The following is a 26,465-nucleotide window of genomic DNA, read 5'->3' on the forward strand; positions in this document are numbered from 1 at the left end:
CGGCTTCTCCCTGCTAAATAGGGATTAGTCCCCTCTCCCATCTGCCCTGTGCAGACACCTCAGCATTAGTTAGCAGAACACATGCTGGCTGTGGTCTGTGCTATGGGAGACAAGAGGCAGGCAGGCTTTTTGGAGCTAATCAACAGGTAGCTTAATGTGCTTCCTTGAAAGAGCTCTTTAAGAAGCGCTCCATTAGTTACTGGAGAGAGGCTTTGTTTTCTTAGTGGGTTAGGAGTTATAAACATTCCCTGCTGTGCTGCCTGGGGAGGGGGGTGGATAATCAGAGTGTCCTGCCAGGGCGTGGCTATGCCCCCCTCAGCTCAGGTCTGTGGAAGCAACAAAGGGAGGGCTGCTCTAGTGCCCCCTGGCTTCTAGCCTGAGCCACTGCATTTCTAGGATGTCTGTCCAGTCACAAAACTGATTTAGCTTAGCCAGGCTAACCAGTGCTGAACAGAGTAGAAGAATCGCTTCTCTTGATTTGCAAGTGACACTTCTGTTAATACAACCCAGTATGCAACACAAGTGCACTTTTCTGCAACACTGCAGCCAAGCCAATAATTCCACCATCTATATTAGTTCACACAAATTAACTTCCTCATTATTCCATCCAAAGTGCATAAAAAATTAAGATACTAAAAAAATACCAGACCCAGGACAGACCTCTGGGCATCCCCCTTGATACCTCCCCTCCCAACTAGACATTGAACCACTCATGCCTACTCATTAAGCACAATGATCCAACTAGTTATGTATCTACATTTCATCTAGCCTATATTTCCTTAGCTGGTTAATGAGAATGTCATGTGAGACAGTATTAAAAGCCTTGCTGAAGTCAAGCTATGTCACATCTTCTGCTCTCCATCTATCCACAGACCCTGTCACCTTATCATAGAATGAAATTTGGCTAGTCAGACATTACTTGTTCTTAGTGAATCCATGCTGACTGATTACCTTGATCTCCTTTAGGTGCTACACAATATATTCCCTGAGGACCTATTCCATGATTTTTCCAGGTACCACGTTCAGGCTGACTGGTCTGTCGTTCCCTGAATCCTCCTTCTTCCCCTTCTTCAACGTGGGTATTATCCCTTTTTCCAGTCACCCATTCCCTCACCTAATCTCCACAAGGCTCTGAATTTACCTCAGCAAATTCTTTCAGTACCCCTAGTGTTAATGGCAGATGTGTAAATCAGATAATTAATCTAATTAACACAACCACACAGTAAATGAAAGGGATGGAGGCTTGCACTCACCAGGTCCCAAACCTGCAGCCTTGCTCTAATGTGGCAATAAATAATACAACACAAAATAGGAGGGGTAATGATATACATACATTTAACAACACTAACAATAATGTTATATATATATATCAAATATACTCAACAGCACTATACCAACAAAGCAGACCAGCAATGATACCAACAAAACAATCCAACAATGAGCGAGTTAGAAAGCAATCCTGCCCTCTATCTCTCTCTCTCCCCACAGCACTCACATGCTGTTCACTCATGCTACCAGCTCACTGACAGCCCCACGCTCTCACTTCACAAAGATACTGGTCCCCAGATCCTCACCTTGAACACCCGATACCCACTCTGGCCCACTCAGCTCACAGACATGATTGGTCCCCTGGACCCTCACCCAACCTGTTTCCACACTCCAGACTTGCACGACTCTCTGTTAATCCCTCACTGTCAAGATCCACGCCGCTCCAATTGCACAGGGATCAGGGAAGAGACTGACCTTTCAGGTCTTCACTCATTCACGCATCTTCACCTGTCAGCCCCACGCACACAGAGGGCACAGAACAAGGAGCCCAGATCAGAGCACCCTGATTTGGCTCCTTTTTACCCACAAAGGTGACTAGCACCTGCCAATTGCCCAGCCAACCAATCATCCTGTCATGCATACACCACCCGAGTTTCTTTCACCCAACACACTAATATGCACATGACACCTAACTTTCACTTAAACGTAACAGTTTTAATTTACCTCAGAGGTTTTCTAGCCTCAACTGAGGCCTCACCATGCCTACTCATACCTCAAAAGTAGGTCAGCCCCTCTCAGAGGTGAGTAGTTCAGCAACTCCAGATCCTTCCAGCTTCCAGGTATTCTGAGCATGTTCAAACTATTGAAAAGGGCAGGGGACACGATGCCTTGTAGCCCAAACACTAGTGTGCATCCAGCTCTGCCTACTTGAAAGCATCTAGCTTCCTTAAGTAAACCTTATCCTGTTTTTCTACTACTTTAGACTTTTTGTCTCCTTCCTTATGTGTACTTGTCATCTGGTAGCTGCTGCTACTTGTGAAGACTGAAGTAAAAAAGGCATTAAATACTTCAGCTTTCCCTGCATCACCCATAACTAGAATGCCTTCTGCATTCTGGAAGGAACCTAGGATTTCTTCCTCATATTGTTGACATACCTGTAGAATCCCATTTTATTGCCTTCTCATGTCCCTTGCCACTTGCATCTAAAATCGTACCTTGGCTTTCTTAATTTTCTCTCTGCATGCCTGTGCAACACTCTTATATTCATTCTTAATACTATGACCAAGTTTCCACTTCTTACACAATACCTTTTAGAGTTTAAATTCATGGAAGATATTGCTGCTTAGCTAGGCTGGTCTCCTGTTACGCTTCCTCCACTGCATCAGGATAGCTTGTTTCTCCACCCTTAAAAGATCATTTTTAGAGAGCCAGCTCTCCTAGACTCCTTTTCCCTTTGGATTTGCCTCTCAGGGGATCTAGATTAGCAGTTCCATGATTCTGTTGAAGTGTGCTTTTCTGAAGTTTTATTCTGCTGTTCTCCTTCCTTCCTCTCCTTAGAGATCTTGAATTCTATCATTTTTTGATCATTGTCACCCAAGTTACATTCCAACTTCACATTTGCAACCAATTCCTCCCTGTAGCACGTCAAGATGAGCATCTAACCTAGATGGCCTCTCTGCCAACTGTATCAAAAAGTTATCCCAGACACTTGAAGAATCTGCTGAACTGTTTGTGCACTGCTGTGTTTCCCTCCCAGGAGATGTCCCAATAATAAAAAAGTCCTCCATGAGAACCAGGTTCTGTAATTTGAAAGCTTCTGCCAGTGTTTAAAGAGGCCTTATTCATTTCCTCCTCCTGGTTTGCTGGCATGTGGCAGATGCCTACCTCTCACCTTTGCTCATAGGCTTTCAACAGGCCTGCCTTCTGCTTCACACTGCACCTCAGAACATGTGGTTTGCCTTTATATAAAGGGCAACACTTCCTCCTTTTTTCCTTTGCCTATCTTTCCAGAATATGCTATACCCATTCACAACCTCACTCCAGTGACATGCTGCGCCGGGTCCTGATACCACGGACCGGCTGGGCAGCAGAAGCAGCTCCAGGGCCGGCAGGACCCGGCTGGGCTTGGTGCATGGTCCCCCCACTGCTGCTGTGAAAGGTCAGTTACCGGCCCTGGCTCCAGAGTGGAGCTGGCACCCTGGGCAGGGGGGCTGGGGCCCTGTGGGGGATTGGGGCTGTGGCCTTGGGGGGACCATGGGCCCTCCTGAGCAGCTCCCCCACAAGGTCCCCCACACCCACAGTCCCCCCAGCAATTGCCCCACACCTACCCACAGACCAACCCACATCCCTCCACACACACCCACCTGCCTTCCTCCACACCCCTTTGCATCCGCTTCCTGCAAACACCACATCCCCCTATCATACACCCATCATGTGTGTAGAAAACCAAAATCACACATCAACACATATAGGTATTTAGAATTTATTTATTCATGATGATAGAGACACTGATAGGCTTCCACATTGCTTTAACATTGTATATATACCAATAAAGCATTACCCAACTCCTCACCGTCTCTCTGTGTCTCTCTCTTTCTATAGGGTGTGTGTATGTGTGTGCATGTGGGTAGAGCGGTCTTTTGTTTTAATTGCGGAAGAACATGGATTTTGGGGTATTTTTAAAAATGGATTTGGTATGCTGCTACAGCAGTCCAGCTGGCACAAGGGGTAGTGTCCCCAGGTACCAATTGGCTGGGCCCCAGAAGCTCCTGAGAGTGAGTAGCCCTGAGCTGCTTCCCAGGGCAGATATTGTATGGATGGCCAGGACAGGGCAGCTTTTTATACTGCTGGGGACAGCACAGGTGCTGGCCCCAGGCTCTAGCTCCCCCTGGCTACAGATCCAGGAGGAGCCAGGCAGGGTCATTTTGCTCCAAGTGGCACAATTTGCTCCACAACGAAGTGCATGTCTGAGCACATGCACTGAGGCACAAAGCCCTGGCTCAAATTTGCACCACTTCTATTTGAGCTACTGCAAGCGCACATGCATGTGTGGACTTGCCCTATGGGATGGTGTTTCTATTGAAATAAACAAATTGTACACTAACAACTTCAAAGCAGCTGTTTGAATTAACAATGTGACATGGGGGTGACAAAATTCAGACCCATTTAAGTTTCATAAACGTTGAAACATGCTTGTGGTTTGGTTAGGTCAAAGCTTACAGTTAGGCTCTCTGGCCACACATAAATGAAGTTAAATTTTAAGAGCTGGAGTAATAGGCAGGCCCACATCTGAATAAAGGGTAGTTTTAATGCAAATAAAACTAAACTACTAGTATAAATCTTCTGGAATCGTGGAACATTTGTGTGCTTTTGTATCGCAGGATATATTCAGAGTAATGACTAGCAAGAGAGAAAATCAACTCTTGAAGTGGAAAATTCAAGAAAACAGTCTAAAATAGATTGCTCGAGTTAATAGCATTTTTCAGTGTTTGAGGCTTGATTAGACAAAAAGCAGGAGCTGAATTCTTGGCAGAAATCATTGTGGCAGCTGTGAAACTGACAATGGAAAGTGAGTCCTGATATTATGGCACTAACAGATAGTAAGTCTGCCTCTCTTCTCCAGAAACAAAATGGTTCTACATGCTGATTCTTTGTTAATGTAGCTACAATATAGAGACTGTAACAATAGTTTAAGGATTTGCTTTAGCAAATTGTGCCTTTCTGCCATCTATGTAGTGTTAGCCTAATTTCAGAAATGCCTGTACTTCCAAACACAAAGAAATGCCTGTACATCCAAACCTTAACTTCCCTGTGTAGCATCTATATTGTCATTGAAAACCATCAAGGTAGAAGGATGTCTCATTGGTTATGTCTCATTGGTTAGGGTACCAGACTTGTAGTTGGTACTTCTAGATTCAATTTCCCGCTCTTCCTGTGTGACTTTGACTTTGCAGAAGAGTAAACAGGGCAGCTTTGCACATGGGGCAGTGCTGGCTGCTGCACTACCAGTGGTAGGGGTGCAGTCAGCCACTAGCTGTGGCAGCAGCTATTTTTGTGTCCCCGCCCTACCCCCTCTCAAAGGTATCACCCAGGGCTGCTGTCTCAGTCGCCCCCCATTCAGTTATGCTACTGTGATTTTGGCAAGTCACCTAAGTCTTTGTGTACATCAGTTCTCCATCTGTAAAAGGGGGGTCCCTCCTCTACTTTAAGTGGATGTAACAGAAAGAATTAGAGAATGTTAAATGGTGAAGCTACTGTGGTGATGAGATTCCTAAAATAGATGTTGCTATGTATGGTTTTCTCTAAGCAGCACGAGTTCTCGGAGGTAATGCCTTTGTTGTTTGTCCCTGAAAACATATCTATTTCTTTTTCTTAGTGTATTTTCAGACAGTAACTGCAGTTTCTGTCATGCTACAATCTGCATAGTTTGTGTTTATGGCCTCTTTTAACATGGTGTGTTTATGTACTTATGCACTTTTTGAACAATTTAAGTCACTTATGTAACATTGAGTAAGAATTATCTATACAGGCACCTACAAAACTTCATTGTCATAGTACCTGAGCAAATCCCAAGACTTAAAAAAGCAAAAAAGCTTTCATATCCTCTCTCTTCCTTGCCTATATGCACTGCCCAGACATCAATATCTTAGTGTGGTAGCTATCATAATCATTCCACCCCTGGGCACTTGCTTTGCCACAGTAAAGTACAGGTCAGGCCTTTTGTCACTGTACAGTGTCTTCTCATGGTTTTCATGAATATCAGTAGTCCACTGTACTCATACAACATACATCCCAAAACAATGCAAGGGAGTTTCTAGAAACATGGGGAAAAAATTAAGAAGTACACTAATGCAATGGTTTCACTAAGAAACCCACAATAACAACAAAAATCAGTTACAGAAATGCAGTTAAGCTGTGAGAATATATAGGTGCCATAATTAAACAATTTTAGTCTTGTATGTTTGCCAGACTATTAATATAAATCTCATTTATTTGGTAAACTATTCCTGGGCTTGTAAATATGTTACATTGATATATACAAAGGCAATTTCCACAAGGAAAACGCAAGACATTCTTTAGTGATATTTAAGGAATTTTCTAGCCCATGAAATCTTTGTTTTCTGAAGTCAAACGAACAGTGATTGTGTGCATCCCAGTTCTTTGAATAAAAAACTCATATGTCTTGATAGTTCAATAAAAATAAAAAATGCAAATACCTTTTGTGTTCAGAGTCAAATGTGGTTTATTGGATAGATCTCCTCTAATGTTCATAGGCAGTCCTGAAAAAGATTTCAAATGCATCATACACAAAATCATTCAATTTTCTCATTTGTATTGACAGAAGCTGAAAACATGGTCTCAGAACTGCAGACAGTTTCAGCATAATGCTGTAATTCTAGCCCCTCTGGAAAATGCTAAGTTCCATTTTTGTAAAGATTTAACAGTTATTAAAATATTTTTCTCCATTTTTCCCTGAATAACAAATATTAAATATAATTTGTTTCATGTTAAAATATTAGCAAGGTAAGGTTTAGGAAAAATTCTCCACTAAGACAGAAGCACAATTATCATAAAAAAAAAATATGGTTATACAGTTGCTTTTAATGCAAAAGTAAAAGGAATCTTTCTCCACGAATAAAATGTACTTTAACCCATCAGGCAGATACTTAAGATGAGACAATTGTAGCTGTGCTCTTCTTTATCAGGCTATCACTTTTCACTCTAAAGTCGAAACCTAAGGTCATCAGTGAAATAAACGTAACATAATAAAAATGATCAAAAGAGAATGAAGATTTCGGAATGCTTATATACATATAAATATATTTATACACACACACTGTATGTATGTATGTATACATACACACACACATGTATAAATATATACATACATATATATATATAACACAATTACAGAGAATAAAGATTTGGGTATGCTTATACACACACACACGTATACACATATTTATAGATAATGTATATATAAAAGCATACCCAAATCTTCATTCTCTGTAATACATATATTACAGAGGATTACCATTTTATTCTATCCACTTCTCAGCAGCAAAAGAGCTACCGGTATTTGACTTGAAACAAAAATCTGTTATAGGATATAAAGATTTATCTTCACCAAAACCTGCATGCCAGACCAATAGGCCATTAGGTCACAAAACAATGTGTACTCTCTTCATGTATTAATAAGGAGGATAGTGGCTCAGTTTTTTAAATGGCTTATGTTAGCATTGAGTCTATTTGGTGAAGTCCCACTAGTGCAGTACTGCTACTATGGCCTAGTACCCATGAAACCAGACACTGGTGAAGATTTCCTTCATCTTCCTTTCTAGCTTTCTTATCAGCTAAGATAAACAGTGATAAGATTAAAGAGCTGGGCTAAAAAATAATGAAGTATTAGAAATTGTCATGGTATCAAGGAACATGAAAACAAGAAAACTAGATTTAATTATCACTGAAGTCAGGAATACCTGGATAGGAAGCTGACAGACATTAAAACAGCATATAAATAAATAGCTACAGTTTTCAGCACATCCTTTTTTAAAGAAATGAAATAGTATGGAAGCTACCATATCCTACTTAACAGGCATTCTATTGGCAGGCTTTCAGTAGATAAAGGGTTACAGGCATTGCATTATGAGAGTCCCACTTCCTGTCTTAGAACAGTATTGAATTGATAAGCATACTGTTCTGTGACCCAGAAGAAACCATCAGTCATGTTAGCATTCACTACCCTACTTCAAGTGCCAACAGCACCTATTCAGGGAAAATAAGTGCTGCAGCTAGAAGTAACCAATTAGAAGTAGTACCGAAGGAAGAAGAAAGATGAGGCCAACTAAGTTCACACCATCCTTTACAAAAGTCACCATAAAATACTGAAATGTGGAGGTAAAAGTGGGAATTGGGAGATGGCAACAGACCCATTTTATGGAAGTTTTTATGTGCAATCATATATTAGCCTCTATATAACATTGCCAATGAGGGAACTGTAACATTGCTGCAAATTCATTCCTATGTCTATGTACATACATGGAATTTTAGTTCTTATTCTTTTAGAGAACAAGTCAGGCATTAACAGATAATGAAAATCCTAGATAGCTAAGCTTAAAGGTCTCATTCTCCCCAAGGAAAACATACCAAAAAGCCCACCAAAAACCTTTAAACAAATGTTGTATTATCATCTGACCCCAAACAGGAATGCAATTACAATGAAGACAGCAATGTTTTGCTGATATCATGATCTAAAATAGTTCCCTTTCAGCATTTTTCCTCAGCGTATCAATTTAAGAAGCAATTATCATCAATGCAATTATCTGACAGTTGGCTTTAAAATGTGTGTCACTACGATAAGCCAATAGCTTTTTAAAATGACAACAAGCTAATGAAATATAAACATATTGAAAATATGTTTTGAACAATGCAAATAGTTTGTATTCAATACAAAAGCAACATTTGAGCATTAATGCTTACATTTAAAAAAGGCTAACTAATTTGCTAACATGGAAACGTGGTGGCAATACAGTCTTGAGTTACTGATTTCATCACAAGTTCAACAATCTTCAATACTGGAAATGTCCAAGACAGTTATATTTGCAAATAATATTCTTGGCTAATGCTGAAGCAGTGATTGAAGTAAAACATACTAGAATACTTACCTGAAGAAAGAAGCAGCTATAGGCTTAGAAAAGAAAAAAAGGTTGGGTGGGGGAGGAGAGAAATACATTTTCAAATGATGAGCACTCTGAAAGTAACAGAGTTAGGAAGTCCTCTAACACAAGCTGCTACATCAGATTATTTGTATTGCTGTAGTGCCAAAAAGCCTCACGCTGAAAGAAGGGCTCTAACATAACCAATCTCTTCATTCGTGTAACAGAATTATGTACTCTAAAAGTTATTCCTATATTCAATTAATTAATGGAAGGTACTGGTCTACCTTAGGCCTTGTTATTATACCTAGGATTTTCAATTAGTAATTAAAATTAATGTTAGCTTGACTTTAGAACAGTCACATGCTCAGGTGAGCCGGGGCCTGGAGGACTGAAAGGTAAGAATGCCTTTCTCCCCTTCCAGGTGACCTCCTGGTTCCCCCCATCCCTCCCTGCCCCCAGGAGTTTCCCCTGTTGCTCTCTGGACTGAGCCCACCCCAGAGTGGCAGCCGCAGCAGCTGGACAGGCAAGTTCCCCTTCCCTGTCTGCTCCCCTGGGACAGCACCAACAGCCACAAGCAAGCCAGGAGACACTGGAGGCAGGGGTGAGTGAGGATCTGGGGTTCTGGTAGGTAGGGGACAGCAGATCCGATCCAGGTGGGCAGCAGGCCAATCTGGGCTGGCAGGGGATGGGGGTGGGGGGCGGCAGTCTGATCCAGGGTAGCAGGGTGGAGGGTTGCGTGGGCAGGTAACTTGTTACATTATATTACAGTGGCCACACATTAGTGTAGTATGAGCTGGGTAACACAGCACAGATCACATATAAACCTGCTCTGGAGTGGCTTAACTTTAAGATGCCTAAAGGGCACTTAAAACTACTTTCATGAATTAATGTGTGGACAATCCCAGAGTTACAAGCTCCCCAAATTGCCTAAAATTAACATGCAACAAAGTCCTTATTCTCTGCAACCTCACTCAGTGCTACATCAAGGGCTCTGAAAATCACTTTTTGAACAAGAAATGATCTGTTACATTCTAGTTGATGTTTCAGACAGCTGAGGTCAGAAAGTAGGGTAAGAAAAAGTAGTACAAGGGTAGAATAAATCTAGAAAGCAATTAAGCTTTTTGGCAGTTTATAGCAAGTACTTCTTACTCCAAAATATCAGAAAGCAATTCATCCATCCCTAATTGGTTGATATAAGTGTTAGAAATATTATTAAAAATGCATTATCAATAGCAGATTTAGAAAAAAAAACACAGCTGCTACCCCTCCTTGTCTCCTTAATGGGAGAGGGAAGTGGGGGGGTTGGAAATTGAAGGGAAAAACCACCAAAGGCCCTTTGTACTAAGGTATCACTCCCTCTCTGTTCTGCAAATTTACTATCTCTTTGTTACACTAAATCACACTTTCTTTCATGACCCCCACATTCTTAGGCTAAGATAAGAGCAAATGCCATTTTTGCCTTCAGGTTGAACCTTGAGTAACCTTGGGTCCCATCTACGCACGCGTGATAACCTAATGCATATTAAGCCTACCCGCCCCGCATACTTAAGTAGTTAATTATAATGCACATGGGACGTATGAAGCGACATGTTTACATATATGTTTGTATGAACCGGAAATGAGTTGTAAAAATTCCTCCTTCTGCACACGTGGTCAGGAGAGAGGGGATAAAAGCCTGCTAATGATTGTGCCCGGGGGCAGAGTGATTGATCTTTTGTCTCTCTCTCTGACCCTATTTGCAAATATATACCTTTTGTGTTGCTAATAAAGTGTGTCTGTAGCTGAAGATTTTTTTCCGCCTCCCGAGAAACGAACCACGATTTTAATTCAATATAAGGGTGAAGAAACAGCCTACAGAATATTGTTTTATTCAATCAAAAATATACAACTGACATATTCTACTGTAACACCCATGCACACTCTGGGTTGTGCATTGTGTGTTTTATTTGTGTTGATGTGGGGCAAGAATCTTGGTCTGGCCCTGTGCTCAGCCCTTCACTGGAGAGGCCAGCAAAAGCTATGGGATGGGAAATCCTCAGCTACAAGGAGAGAAAGTCTGTCTCAGAGTTTGAAACTCCTACTTCCTCCCTCTTTCCCCATTTTTTTCTTAAGTGGGCTAATGCCATGAGGGTATTAATCCCTGGAGCAAACTGCCCAGGAATGGGTCCTGGCAGTTACTGGCCCCTGTGTTTGGGAATTGTAGCATCTCAGCCCAGTGCTATAGTTGAGACTGGATGTCCAGGCTGCAGCCGTAGGCCTGGACCCTTTTTGTTGTTTCACAGCTATTGCATTTCAGCCTAGTTGTACAGCTGAACCTCAGCCATGTGTTTCACTGGCAGATTTGGGCCAGGGTACAGCCTGGCATGAACAGAGTGAGGGTGAGACCTGACACTATTTGTCGTCTGTCCAGGCCTCAGTGCAGTATAGGTCTGCAGTCCGAGTCCCAGTAAGATAGGTCTGACCTTTCTTCTGAGCTCTTTTGCAGTCTTCTGCAGTTTGGGGTGTAGTGTGCTGATGAAAACCGCAGTTAACCCCTCAAAGCCACCATGTCGAAGTTGAGGTCGACACTCCACCATTTCTCCGAAAGCAGCAAAGCCCATTGCAGCGCAGAAGGACCCATGCTCTCAAACAGTTCTCCGTGGTGCACTGCATCCAAGGAGCAGCTCAAAGCACTCTCTGGTGGGCTCCTCTCCAGCCCACTGCTGAAGGTACAGGGGTGCAGGCCCCCACAAGCCAAGGTATAGGGGTGCAGGCCCCCAGAACTACCTCTTAGGGAGCCCTGAGTCCCAGACTGCCTGGGTATGAGTGAAGCCTCTCCAAAGAGGGTGCCACCTATACACTTTGCTTTATAATAATAGTGTTTTAAAATGATATATAATGCTTTCTTTTGCTTTGTGTTATTCTTTCTAATAAATTTGGATGTTTGTGTTTATACTGTTTGTGAGGAGGTGGTTTTTGTTTATGCGGGACACCCTGGTAATTCATTTAGTGTTTCCCAGGTGTTCTGGGTGGGGGCTGGAGCCAAGGTAAATACATTTAGTATCTCAAAATTGAACCCAGCCCTTATTGCTGCCAACTGGTGCCCGGCAGAAGGTTACACTCCAATAATTGTGCATCATGAAAAACTGTACTCAATAACCTACTGAATCCAATGAACCTAATTAATTTTTCCCTAATGTACTGCATGGCACTGTGCCTGCCTATGCATCTGCCCTCATTTCCCACTAGGCTCTTAACTTCTGCCACCTCCCTAAACCTTTCAGATACTGACCTCTAGTTTGCAAGCGTAAATGCCAGCAGAAATAACTAATGGTATAATTTTGCACCTACAATTATCTGGACTCAGAAATTAGGCACAATTAGTTTATTTTGCCACATATGTGACCTAACTATCAAGGTAGACAATAGTTTTCAGGTGAAGATTTGAAAATTGTAACATATACTTTTCTCAAAAGCAGTTTCTTTATTCATGAAAATGGTTTGAGTCATCAATAATTTCCAGTTTTGCAAACTATTTTGTTTCTTTCCAATGTACTTTGTAACAAAGAAATATTACTTAAAATATTATCCAATTTTCAACAATCCCAATCACAACTTCAATAAAACATCAATAAAATTCTGCAATAAATCTGCAAAAATTAAATGAGTGAAACACTTCAACATTAAACCATCAGTTGTTTATCCAAAACAGGTTTTCATTTTTTCAGCCAGCTTCCTCCAAATTGTATATGCAAATACCGTCAGATGGCAAACTACTAAGTTTATTGATAAAAAATGTTAGGAGCCTGACTAGTCCTAAGGAGTGATAATGCTTTCTGAAATCATTATAGGCAATGCTACTCAATAAGGTTTGATCAGGACACACCCCATAAAACAACTACGTAGGAAGTAGCTTGAAGCAAATAAGCATGCAGGCATTGCAAAATATGTTTTTAGGTCTATGACATCGCTAGCAATAATTCTGCTTAAAAATGTATGCAAAATAAACCAAATGAACTACAATAGAATATTCAGGGCAGATGTTATTCTACTTATTAAGCACATAAGTGAACTTAGGCACCTAAGTGCAATTCTGTTCCACCCTGCTCAAGTCCCTGAAGAACAGTTAATGCATAAAGTGAGTGGGTCCTCCTACTTTCTGCTTTGGGGGATTCAAATCCCAAGGGTCAGATGAGGATGCATTACAAAAGTAGACATATTAATCTTCAGGATTTTCAAGACTCTAAATGCACAGGGGTGTACAGATGACAGGAAACCATCCTGTTTTTCTGTTCCAAAGGTGCCTCTTCGCACAGACCAGTCAGATTTCAAAGAACAGGATTCTGTGCAGTGCTTCTCATAAGAGCAGCATAGAACTAATACCTTGGGGGCATGGCTTTAAACAACACTGGAACAATTTCAACCTCAGGTTCTTCCAGGTGATGGAGAGACCTGATTGAAACTTAGAGAGCCTTGGAGAACCTGTCTGATTTGCAATGGCATTCTTGGGCTTGCTGATGGATCACAGGACTGCTAAAAATCTGCACTCCTGTGCTGTCCCTCCCAACTCACACCACCTGAATCTAGCCGTGTCTCCTTGAAACCTCCCTATAAAAGTGCAAATTCTTGGAAGGATGTCCTCAGGTAGCAGTATTACAACTGTATCATCCAATTCCTGGACTGGGGACTCTTTCCCCAGCTGAAAGGGCTTTTTAGGGCCCTTAATATTGCCTAAGCCAGCATACCATAATTGTAGTAACCATGTAAAACTGGCTTGGCAACCACAAAAGAACTCTACCATTAGTCTTACCCATGCCAGCCTCAAGCCTAAGAAAAAGAGAATGGAAATTAAAGAGAGGAAATTGGTGTTATTATCACTAATCAAGTCGAAGAAACAGATTTAAAGCTTTTAAAGATAGACACTGAACTGGGTAGTGCATGCTGAAATCATCAGGGATATTTCTGCTGTTGAAACTACTGGGGTGAAGCTGGTGTGGCACCACATGGGCCAACTGATCACAACACTGAAACAAAATCTCAAACAAAAGATCAATGAAGTCAGATTAACTTTTGAAGTTTGAAAAGGAAACCATGACCATTTGAAGCTGAAATGTGAAATTGCTTTGGTAGTCTGGTACCATGGGCAAGCTAATAAGACCTGGATATTAGAAAACACTTTCTACCTGGCCAAGTGGAAAGCCAAAAACAAGATTGCATTATATAGTCATATACAGGAACTCTATAGAAAAGAGAACAATGAACAGGGAACAAGAAAAACTGCTCAAAGGGCAATGTGGTAACATTGAGACAAGTTCTTGGGAAAGTTCTAGTCAAAAGAGGCATTCAAATTGTAAGTATGACTAAGAAGCAGCACAGGCCTAAACTGTACCATACAATAGGTGTATGGTACCTGAAAAGGTGGATGAAATATTGTTCAGGCTTCTATAAGGATGATGGATCTAAAGAGAAGATGGTACTCAAAAAAATCCTTTAAACTGGAGCCCCACCTGTGCAGGATAACGAGCGATGATGCTTTGTTGGAAAAAAATTTAAGAGAATGTCAAGAAGTCGAATTAAAAACCAGAGCCCAGGAGAGGATGGCATATCAGAAGAGCTGGTTATAGCAGGAAATGGTAATCTAAACAGGCAATTTTACCCATTAGGCCATAACTTCTGGCAGAACAAAAAAATCCCTTAAGTGCAAGGAAGTTGATCTTGGGGAGAACATCCAAAAAAGGTAGCCTGTGGAAGGGGATGAATTACACAATAATCTCTCTGATCATCTACTTAGCAAAGGACCCACCACATTTCTCATCAAAAGATTCAAAATCCAAATATTAGGCACTGACCTGAGGAGAAATGTCTGGTTTCCACAAAGACAGAGGATATATGCAGCAAATCATGTGTTTGAAGTCGATCCTGTCCCTGAAACAGAAAAACACCAATTTATAAAAGATGCAACTTGGCATAGCATGATGGACTTGGAGCTAGTCAGTGATTATACAGTGTGGGAAAGAAATTGCTAACCCCACAGAGAAAAAAAAAAAAAAATCAAGAGTTGGTAAGATTGCCCATGCCAGTCAATGGCAGGTTTAGTGGCTGGTTTCAGATGTTGGTAGGCAGCAGATATAAGTATGCAATATTTCCTTGTGTACATCAACAGACTGATGGACAGAGCTGTAATGGTCAAAGGTCTTGGGGTAATTATACACAGGAAGGAGTTGAAAGTTCACTAACAACATCAATCTACTAGATGCATTGAACAAGGGCCTGGAGGGCCAGCTTGGGACTCCTCCCAGGACTGCCAAAAATGTGTATTGCAGGTCAGTGTGGCAAAACAGGAGAAAGGAAAAGAATCATGTAGATATTAAAGTACAGAGCAAAAAGTGGACAATGTGGAAGGCTTTTTCTGCCCAAGAAGCTTCAAGTAGGACAATAATTAATCTAAGAAGGTTGTGAGTAAGGTAAAGGTGCATGTGACCCTCGGAAAATTCAGACAAGCAAGTCTCCACAGACAGAAAAATTAGACAGTTTAAGATGAACACTTCCCTGCTCCTGCTCTATGTAGAGGACACAGACTTCAAGAGGGCCAACATATAAAGACTACTGGGCATTTAAATGGAACATAATGAAGAGTTGTTTTTAAGACCACATCACAGATATGAGACCATAAAAACAAAGACCGGTACAAAAGAAACAAGCATCAACATGTCAACTAAGAGTAGGTTCCAGCAGCTTGGATATATCTGCCAAATAAAGCATGACCATGTTTTCCAGCCAGATAAAAGGACCAGGGGCAGTTTGTGCAGGAAGCAGCTAGACAACAAAGTAGCGGGGTTCTGAAGTCACGGCACGTTGAAGCACAAGACTTAACACAATAAAGAATTTGCTGGAGGAAGGATCTCTTTTACTAACTTTGCTGCCAGAAGCAATCTTTACAATAAATGAGTCTAAATCTATGCTTAATCCCAAAGAATTTAGTGATATCTGTCTCATCAGCCCTTCTTAAACCTGCATGATTTTCTACACAGAATATATTATCAAGTCATGCCTATTATCTTCTATGGATATTCAAAGATCAACAGAGATTTTCCTATAAGGACATCTGTAGCTGCCTTGCCCCTGCTCCATATTGCAAAGGTCAACCTTTCCCTAACACAACAAAAAAGATCTGAAAGAAACTATTAGAGAGTTTCCTGGCTCTTTTACAGGTGCTTCCTGTTTAGAGAATACTTCTTCTAATCAGGAAGATTACTTTATTACATGAAGGTGAAATTTCCCCCCTGTGTAGATAGCCTAGGAAAAGCCCTATGCCTCACTGAAGTCCCAATTAAAGGCTGAAGCTGGAATTAAACCTTGCATGGGCTCTTGGTTAGACCCCAGCACAGACAGACAGAGAAATCCAAACAGACTTCTCTATTAATTCTTTTAAAGAAAAAAAATATTCATTTAAAAAGAATATATAATTAATATACATTACAATTAGACAGAATAGATGGTATTATTTTGGGAACAGATTGGGACTCCTCTCAGAACTGCCAAAAATTTGTATTGCAGTTCAGTGTGGCAAGACATGAGAAAGGAAAAGAATCATGTAGATATTCAAGTACAGAGCACAAAGTGGACAATGTGGAAGGCTCCCTCAAAAGACCCTCTACCCCCAAAATATTTAAACAGGAAGTTACTAGAGATTAACATAAAATAAGTATATATACACAAGTGCTTTTCTGTAAACAAGCTACAAGGCATATTCCATTCCAGAAGTGATTCATGCCTCAACAAACTTTATATTCTTATCCTAATAAACTTTTGAATGAGCTAAAACATATTTATTCGTGGTCTTACACACCATGGAAAATCCAAATGCATAAGACAACAGTTCCACTGACCACTTCTTGCTAACTTTGATGTTTCAAAACTGACCAACACTGAACATTACATTTCGATTTTTGTTTATGCACAGTTAATGACAAACTATAATCAAGCTTCTGGTTTTATGTAGTTTGATTGGCTGGACTTTGCCAGTAGAATGGCTTTTTAACAAAGCATCAGAAACAAAGTAAAGGTCAATTTAAAAAATACCTTCTAATTGAAGCTTTATGCCAATCACATATTTCATTCTGACAAAATATATACCATCTTCTCAATTTCTGTAAAAATGTATTATTATAAAAACTGCAATAATGCTTTTATATGCAATGTTTTACTATTGTAAACATAAGATATCTCATTTTTATATTTATTTGAGTATTGTTTTCCAAAACTTAAAATGAGATCACTTCATACTAGCTAGCTTGAAAATGACTAATTATTTTATCAGGTTTTCTTATGATTGTATTCAATTATTGGAAATATCTTCCTGGAAAATGTGATGGTGGGTTACATGGCAAAAGTAAACAAAAATAAGCTAAACAAGATAAACATGTTGAAGAAAATCTAAAATGTGAAGGTCGTGTGGCACTTTAAATTAGGAAAAAATAATACATGTGTTGTTAGTTTATATATAACACAAAATTTTTCATGATTTGTGCAACTATGCTGTCCCTGGAGGTGCAGCATATGAGATTATAAAGGACTTAATGAGAATAAAAACAGGCATAAAACATGACAATATTAAAAAAGCTGCCAGTTTGTAAGGTACCATAGGTGTAATAACTATGTCTATACAGGAACTCAGTCAAAATTAAATATTCAGCACATTCCCTTCTCATTGTCCCTATTGTTACACATAGCTGTCAGTTCTGTCTAATTAATTAATTTCAGCATTAATTCCCATTATCTATAGATTTAGCTTTGTTTTCTCCATTTCAAGTTCTCCATTTTAACAATATCAAATCATATATCCCAATAAAGCTTCTTGACAAATATTTTTGGTAGGCTACCCAAGGCAGCCGAACGGTTACCAAAAGCATAAATAAAATTCAGCTTTTCTGTTTTCTTTTGAGGCAGTTGCGAAACACTGATTTCTAAACTTAGGTCTACTCCAACAGGATAAAACATAAATACACAAACAAACAAAAATCCAATAGTAATCCCCCATATACACACAAACAATGCCATCATAGCCAATATAAAACACGAAGAAGTTAACCTCAGATCTGGATTCTGTTTTCTATAAATGGCACTGCAACCAAGCTCAATAGATGTTTCAGGCACAGAAAGACTACAAAATTAGAACCAAATTAATTAACACCTAGGCCTTCCTCCACGTATTTGTACATCAGAAAAAGAGAAACTGCTTCTTAAATATTGAAATATCCTTTAAGAGATACAGTCATGCTGTCAGGCCCCAGCTGCTCCTAATCTTTTCACTGTTTATTACTAAAAGAAGAGTTGAACTCTGCTAAATTTCATTTTACAGCTTGCTAACAAAGGAACGGATACTAACAGCTAAATCAGATGCATGCCTGGTGATGATCACTGTATCTAGTTTTGGTTTTATACGCTCATCTGTTATTGATCCTTAGTTGCTCATTAACATGCACCTTAACAATTAAACTTCACTGGGGGGAGAGGTTGTTTTGGTTTTTTGGTTTTTAAAAAAACAAATTTAGAAACAATTATGGCTCATTCAAATTTACCGTCTTTTCAGTAATAATGTCAAGAACCATTTTCCCCCACTACAAAATCGTTGGTTTACATCTGCTGAGAATGAATCAACCCTTGCAGTAAAGATTATTATGAGAAGTTCTTTGAAATACTTTTATGGAGAATGCCTTAATTATCCACGTTGCCCTTAAGGAATCTGCACACATGCATGAAAGCAATGAAGCCACTTCCAAAGCACACATCTACCTTCCTTCGTTTCTCTCTTATGAGAAAGATTTCCTATGTTTGAAAAAGCATTCGTTTGTGATGACAGAATGAAACTAATGCCTAACTTATGTACAATTTTAAATTTCAAAGCCAAGGTGTGACATACTGCTAAATTTCATAAACACAAAAAACTCACATTATTTTATTGGAAAGAGGGAAATACCAGATTGTTCAACTCACACAATCCTTGGTAATTTCTAGATACAGTTTCCCCTTACATGAAACTTAAAAAAAAAAAAAAGAGAGACACTGGTAAATCAAGACTGCACATCAGCTCTGTATAACTACACAGTACATCATCATAGAAAATTAAGGCTGGAAAAGACCTCACATGATCATCTAATTCACCCCCTGCTCAAGGCAGGATCATCCCTGACTAAACCATCCCAGCCAAGTGTCTGTCCGGGATACAGATTCCACAGTTTCCAGGCAGTCTGTTCCAGTGCTTTACCACCCTCAGTCAGGAAGTTCCTCCTAATCTCCAAATTTCCCCTGCTGAAGTTTGAGACCATTGATCCTAATCCTGTCCCCTATGGCCACAGAGAAAAGCCCATCTCCATTCCCTCTGTAATCTATGTAATTATGATTTCAGGATTTGGTCTCACAGAAGCAAGTACATGCAAATTTTCAATGTTTTCTAAACTTAAAGTAGACATGCAACATATTTAGTAGAGAGTAAACTGACTTTCATCTGCAGTAAAAATGTAGTGGACATATTATGTACAACCTTGCACTGGTGTAAATCACTCCCCTCTAAGGTAAAGTTACCAGATCCACTCATCTCTAGGGATAAGTCAGGGGAGAGGGGAGGGAGAGGGGAATAAAACCCCTTCTTGCTGCCTGCCCCTCAAGCGGCCATGCCAGCCAGAGTCTGGCTAGACCCCTGTCTCCTCTGCTGGAGTGGTGAGCAGGGAGGGACCCTGGTGGGGCAGCAGCCCCTGTGACGGTGTCCCAGGGAGTGCAAGACTCTTCCCAGTGTGGGGGCTGTGCTGCAGGTATGAGCAGGGCACGCAGATCTGTTGCAGCCTATGCGGGGTGAGTAGCAGTGGCAGTGGGGCTTGGAGGAGTGGCTATGGGAGCTAAGCTGGATTTTGTGGTGGCCATAGCCCCAAGGCCCCCCTAGAGCCACCACCAGCTCCTCTTGCCCCACAAAGTCTGCAGCAGCCCAGCCATGTGCGGTGGCAGAGGTGGCAGCCAGGGCTGGCAGACCCCGGCTGCAGTCCTCCAGGAGAAGAGGGGACAGAGAGGGGAATAAACCTCCTTCCTGACCGCTTTGCTTCAGGAGTCATGCTGACTGGTTCCTGGCCATGTCCAGTAGCAGGGTGGGGAGGACCCTAATATGGGCTGCTCTACCTTAGCCAGGCAGACCCTGCTTGAGTCCACGCTGGTGGGACAGGGGACAGAGGGGGGAATTAACCCCCCCATCTCCATTTGTTTACACTGCTGCTGGGGATGGCCACACCCCTGCCACACCAGGGTGAGGCTGGGGGTGGGAAATGCCTGGCAGGTGCTGCTTCCCCCTTTCCCCTCCAGGCACACCCCAGCTGGGGTCCTTACAAGCCAGGGTGGAGGTATAAATCCCTCTCCAATCATACTCAGTTTGCCAAGGCCTAGACATACCCCTCTCTCAGCACAGCTTCCCCTCAGTAGAGAGCTAGCTCTAGCGCCCCCTAGCTTCTAGCCTGAGTCACTGCAGGTATGTGCCTGCATTTCCCGAATCAAAAGTGAAAATCTATTCATTTGCAAATCAGTTCAATTTATGCAGGGTAAACTAACCTGCAAAGATTGAATTAATCGGACTCAGGTTTTTTGAATGTCTGTACTTAGCCTTACAGACCAACTTGGGGACCTGGTCACATATTTGCAGGTTAAATATTATGTAGGGTAAATTACTGTGCGGCAATTGTGTTGTGTGTTCACACCCTTTGATTCAGGGGATTTCCTGTTACAGTGAGTCACAGCAAAAGATCCTGCTTCCCGAGCTATGTAATATGATGTACGCAATTCCACTGATCCACAAAGCTGTTCTGAAGGAGCAACAAAAGGCATTCAGGGCAGCTGGGAGCAAATGTTTTACATGGATCTACCAAACCTACTTAATTTTAATTCTTTGGAATAAATACAAGCAGCAGCTATCTGAATCACAAAGGCAAAAACAATCTAAACTGGCTTGTGACATAAGTAGATTCAGTCATTTTTCTAACAACTGTGCCTGAATGGCACATACTCATGCACTACAGATGGCTAGCAAAGTTGCTTCAAATATATAGCTGTTATGGTTCTCATCACAAATAAGGTAAAAGAACTAGAAACTGCCTTAAAAGATACTGTTTTCAGCACCTCACATTTCATTTCTCTGGATATCCTTAAAAACATAAAATAAAATAAATAAGTGTGAAACCCATGGTTCCCAGATATCATCTCATTCAGAATCTCAGATGAGACAGTGTTCCTGGAACAGGTATATTTTTGTTACAATCCATTTACTGAATGATGACTCCCAGCATATTCATAAGGGGTTTGCAACTGGCTTTATGGCTCAGTCAAACAGAAGACAGTACGAGATAGTAAAAAAAAAACTAGGTAAAAATTCAAAGTAAAAGGCATTTATACTCGGGTAGTATGTGGAATAAAATCTGCCATTTGTCACCTATTACAGGTGGTATTCATATCACATGTGCAGAAAAAAAGTAGGGAAAGTGAAGGACAAGCTAACAACCTTGGCTCTTACAAATTTATCCTTGGACCCAAAAAGTCCATGAAAGACCATCAATAACCAGAAGATGTAGTCAATGTAAGAAATGGTGAACAAAAAAAATACAATACCATATTTACTTAAATATGAGATTTTTTCCCCCACCCCAGTTAGGATGAGGAAAAAAGCTCCTCCTCTTACTTTCACATACAAGGAAACCTCACTAAATACACTATCATTAAAAATGCTACTAAAAGCAGCATGTGCTTAGTAATGGAAAACAACTGATTAAATGTAGTCAACGCTGAACATGAGTATAAAACACATGGCCAATATTGGGCCAACATACTGATTGGAAACCTACCACAAGGAGAGATAAGTACAGCCCATCTGAATAAAATATATAGTAGTGCCCGTTGCATGCAGTCCCCCTCAGTGCTAACTCCTTTTCAAGTCATAGTGATCCACTACACTGAATACATTTGGACTTCCTTTTCACTCCCACAGATGAGCTAAAGCCTTTCTTTCCCATGAGCCTCATCTGCATATAAATTTTTTGAGGATCCCAGGACTCGTGACAAGAACACCTGGTTTCAGTCATGAGTAAGGAGCTAAATCAGCATATGGATCATTTGTGTGGAATGAGAAGGGGGTGGTAAACTGGAGCCCACCATAGCTTGAAACACTGTTGACTCTGTTGGGGCCCAGCCCAATGAACTACATGGTAAATCATGAGCCTTTTAACTTTGGACTAATATCATGATTGTTTATACTATATATGAATAGGTACAAAAGTGTTGCTTAAAAATGTATTTAGGAAGTACCTATGCTAAAACTTGCAGCAGTTTAAAAAAAAGTAAAATTCATCAACTCTGGATGAACCAAGGCTATAGGTACACATTTGCCTATATACAAATTGCTATAGGTATGTTTATTTCAAAAGATAGTACTTCCAAATTTGCCTCTCACTTCCATGTGATCAGGGAGAGTAGGGTGTGACAGTAAGTGGCAGAGGGGCAGCAGGGGAAAACAGCTGGAGAGACAGATGGCAAAGAGGCTATCTGACCCCCCCAGCTTTATTTTCCCTATATACGTTTCTATATATAGATCCAATTATTGGAGGGTTGTCTTATATTCAGGGTAACATTGTATTTTTCTGAGTAAATATGGTATATCCAAGAAGACCTTTGGAAAACTGCCTTCAGGAATTAATATTCTCTTCAAAATTCCTTCCTCCCACTGACTCTGCTGTTGCTCCTTTTATCTACCTGGTAAGTGATAATAGTTACATTGAGGTTGACTTCTACTTTACAGCAATAATGCCCCACAATATTATTGCCCTTGTGAGGAGTTTGCCCGAGGCATGGTTAGTGGTCAAAAATAGAAGAAAATGTGGAAAATCTATTGCCTAACGATTTAAGTAAATGTTAAGGAGGAAAATTATCCAGGGCATAAATGGGATTGTAAAAGGTTCACTCATTTATTATTATATAACAGTGTTCTTTACTGGTTCCACCTCTGCCCAACTGGATGGACTGCCTTGGGAGGCGTCTGCTCTAATGGAAGGTTGGATAGGAAGGCCCGACAACAAATGCTATCTACAATGCTTCATGTACCCTCCTGGACAGTGCTACAGTAATTATGGTGAAGCTCTATTTTACTCAAGAACTTCTGGAACCTCCATTGTAGCAGCAGAACTGCCACTGTAGCAGCTCCCATGCTGTGGAAGAGAATTAGAGCTTTAGGGATGTCACCCAGGTGGGAAGAAAGGAAACTCTCTCTTAGATGGAACCCAACTTCCAGCTGATGTTACAGTGTCCTCTTGCACTAAGGATACTCCTCCAAAGGAGGGAACCCCACAGGACAGGACACAGGTGGTGGTGGTGGAAGATTTGATTATTAGATGGCTGGGTTTAGTGATGCCCAAGGGGACCTCCTGGTGACTTGCCTACTAGGCACAATGATACTAGACCTCATGAGAAGTGTAGATAGGCTGCTAGCGAGGGCTAAGGAGGAGGCAATGGTTGTGGTCTATGTGGGTACCAACGAAGTGGGTAAGGGTAGCAGACAGGACCTGGAAGCTAAATTTAGGCTGCTAGGTAAGAAGTTGAAGTGCGAGTCCTCCATGGCATCATTCTCTGAAATGTTTCCAGTGCCACACACAGGATCAGGTAGACAGGAAGAGCTCCTGACTCCACATGTGGCTGAGATGATGGTATAAGGAGGAAGGCTTTAGGTTTATTCAGGACAGGGGGATCTTTTGGAACGGGGGAGCCTGTACAGAAGCGATCGTCTCCACCTGAGCCAAAACAGCCATAATATTAAAAAGGCAGAGCAGCTTTCAAACTAAAAATGGGGAGAAAGCCAACAGGTGCAGAACACCACACACTTTAGATTGACACACCCTATAGGGGTGAAACTGTAAAAAATTAAAAAAAAATTAAAAAATGGGGACAAGAAACAGTGAAGACAAGCGCAAGCAAATACCTTTAATGAGTAAAAGGTCACACAGAAGTAGCCAAAGAGGCAACAATAAGAAGAACACATGCTTTTATACTAATGCTAAACATTTAAGTTCAAAGGTGGGGGAACTTGAATGCTTAGCAGTAAATAATAATGGATCTCTCTGAAATATCTCTGACATAATAGATATAATAGATATCTCTGAAATATGGTGGAATGAAGAAAATCAATAAGATGCTGTAATATCAGGATACAAATTAAACAGGAATGATACAGGGAGGGAGTGGTACATCAAAGACTAGATCGAATTGAATAGTGTATATTTTTCAACTCATACAAGAGGTACCATAGAATCTTTGTGGATAGAAATCCCAGGTCTAAATAGAAAACGAAGTACATCTAGGTATACACTATTGACCCCCAGACCAGCATGGCAGTAGTGAGTTAGAAATGCTAAGGGAGTTGAGAGAGGCTGTGACAGCAAAACACATAGAGCTTCCAGTATCCATAAGCAGACTAGGTCAACGTAGTATCAGGTCGGGATGCAGAAACCAAATGTCTTGATATTATAACAGATGGCTTCCTGGAGTGGTTAATCCTGGAATCTACAAAAGGAAAGGCCATTCCTGACCCAGTCCTAAGTAGTGCACAGGATTTGGTGCAAAGAATAAGTGTTATTGAGTCACTCAGCAATAGAGTTTGACATCTATGTAGGAGGGGAGACAAGAAAACCTACCACAGTAGCCTTTAACTTTAAAAGTGAAACTATACCAAAATGTGGAAGTTAGTAAGATCAAAGTTTAAAGTTGGGGGGGGGGAGGGCTAAGTAAGTGAGGAACTTGCAAGCTGTGTGGGAACTGCTTAAGAACACCATATTTAAAGCACAAAGTAAATGCAAAGTGCATACCACACTTTTTTTAAAAATGGAAAGCAGACTGAAAGAAAGCTAGCATGGTTTAATGGCAGGAGTTGCAGAGTCAATAAGCAGAAAACAGGTTTCTTTCAAAAAGTGGAAGTCAGTTCCTCATGAGGAAAATAAAGAAGAGCATAAACACTGGCAAATCGCATGTAAAACATTAAGAAGACAAGCTAAGAAAGAATCCAAAGAGAAATCTGCTAGAGTTACAAAAGGTAACACTAAAAATGTCTTTAAGTACATTGAAACCAAAGGCCTGCCAAGGAATCAGTTGAGCTTTTGAATGATCAGAGTGTAAAAAGGGGCGCTAAAGGATGACAGGGCCATTGCTGAAAAACTAAAGGTATTCTTTGCATCTGTCTTCATTGTGGAAGATGTTAGGGAAATTCTGTTACGAGATCCACTCGCCTTTAGGGATAAGTGAGTGGAGTTCACTCAAACTGAGGTTTAAATAGATGAGGTCATAGAGGAAATTGATAAATTAAACAGTGGCAAATTACCAGGACCTGACAGCATTCATTCTAGGGCCCTGAAAGAGCTCAGACAGGAAATTGGTGAACTCCTAACTGTAGTATGCAACCTATCACTAGAAAACAGCCTCAATAGCAGAGGACTGGAAGGCTACCAATGTGCCTCCCATATCTAAAAAAAGCTTTAGAGGGGATGATTCATAGATTCTTGAGTCAGAAGGGACCTCAGTGGGCCATCTAGTCCAACCCCCTGCCCCTGACAGGCAAGAAAAGGGTCACCACACCTGGGGTCATCTGATCCCAGCCAGGTGCCTGTCCAGTCCCCACTTGAAGACCCCCAAGGATGGCGTGAGCATCGCCTCCCTTGGAAGCCCAGTCCAGATCCTGGCAACCCTGTAACGCTGGAAGGGACCTTGGGAAATCATTGGATCTAGCCTCCTGCATGAGGCAGTAAAAATGATAGGTGGGATCAGGTGACCCCAGCAAGATGACAACACTGGCCCTCTTCCAGTCGTCAGGGACCTCTCCGGAGCACCACAAGTTTTGGATGCCAGGAACTACGGGTCAGTGAACATAACTTCTATCCCTGGAAAACTAGTGGAAGCAATAATTAAAAAAAATAATAATAATTCAGCACATGACTGAATATAACTTTCTGGAGAGGAATCAACATGGCTTTGTCAAAGGGAAATCATGCCCCACCAACCTACTAGAGTTCTTTGAGGGTGTCAATACACAGATGATTTGTTGGGGGATCCAGTTGATGAGGTGTATTTGGACTTCCAAAAAGCTTTTAACAATGTCCCCCATGAGAGGCTCTTAACTAAGGTAGATCATGGGAATGCAGGGATAATCCACTCATGGATTAGAAATGTCCTCAAAAATAGAAAGGCACGATGGAAAGAAGTAAGCAGCAGGTGTCTGTGTTAGGACCAAGGCTGTTTAACATATTCATAAATGATCTGGAAAAGGGGGTGAGTAGTGAGGAGCCAATTTTGCAGCTGACAAAATCATTCTAAGTGATAAAGACAAAGGTGGACTGTGATGAACTAAAGAAGGAACTGGCACAGAGCGAATAGACGACTAAATGACAGATGAAACTCAGTGTAGATAAGTATAAAGAGATGCATCTGGGCAAAAATAACCCAAACTATATTTAAGTTCTATATTAGCTGTTACCACACAGGAAGGAGATACGT

General features: G+C 41.0%; 1 protein-coding gene across 3 annotated transcripts in view; it reads right to left on the minus strand.

Annotated features, from left to right (window-relative positions):
* PTPRE (protein tyrosine phosphatase receptor type E) overlaps positions 1-26,465 on the minus strand; it is a 251,092-nt gene that overhangs the window by 171,683 nt on the left and 52,944 nt on the right. For all 3 annotated transcript variants that reach the window (XM_090057753.1, XM_090057751.1, XM_090057752.1), the window contains 2 exons: positions 14,756-14,831; positions 6,486-6,548 (listed from right to left, as the gene is read on the minus strand). The gene's annotated coding sequence lies outside the window, so the exon portion shown is untranslated. The remainder of the gene's footprint in view (positions 1-6,485; positions 6,549-14,755; positions 14,832-26,465) is intronic.

The sequence above is a fragment of the Crocodylus siamensis genome, chromosome 7, assembly GCF_052110815.1.
Source record: "Crocodylus siamensis isolate JL-2025a chromosome 7, ASM5211081v1, whole genome shotgun sequence".
NCBI lineage: Eukaryota > Metazoa > Chordata > Crocodylia > Crocodylidae > Crocodylus > Crocodylus siamensis.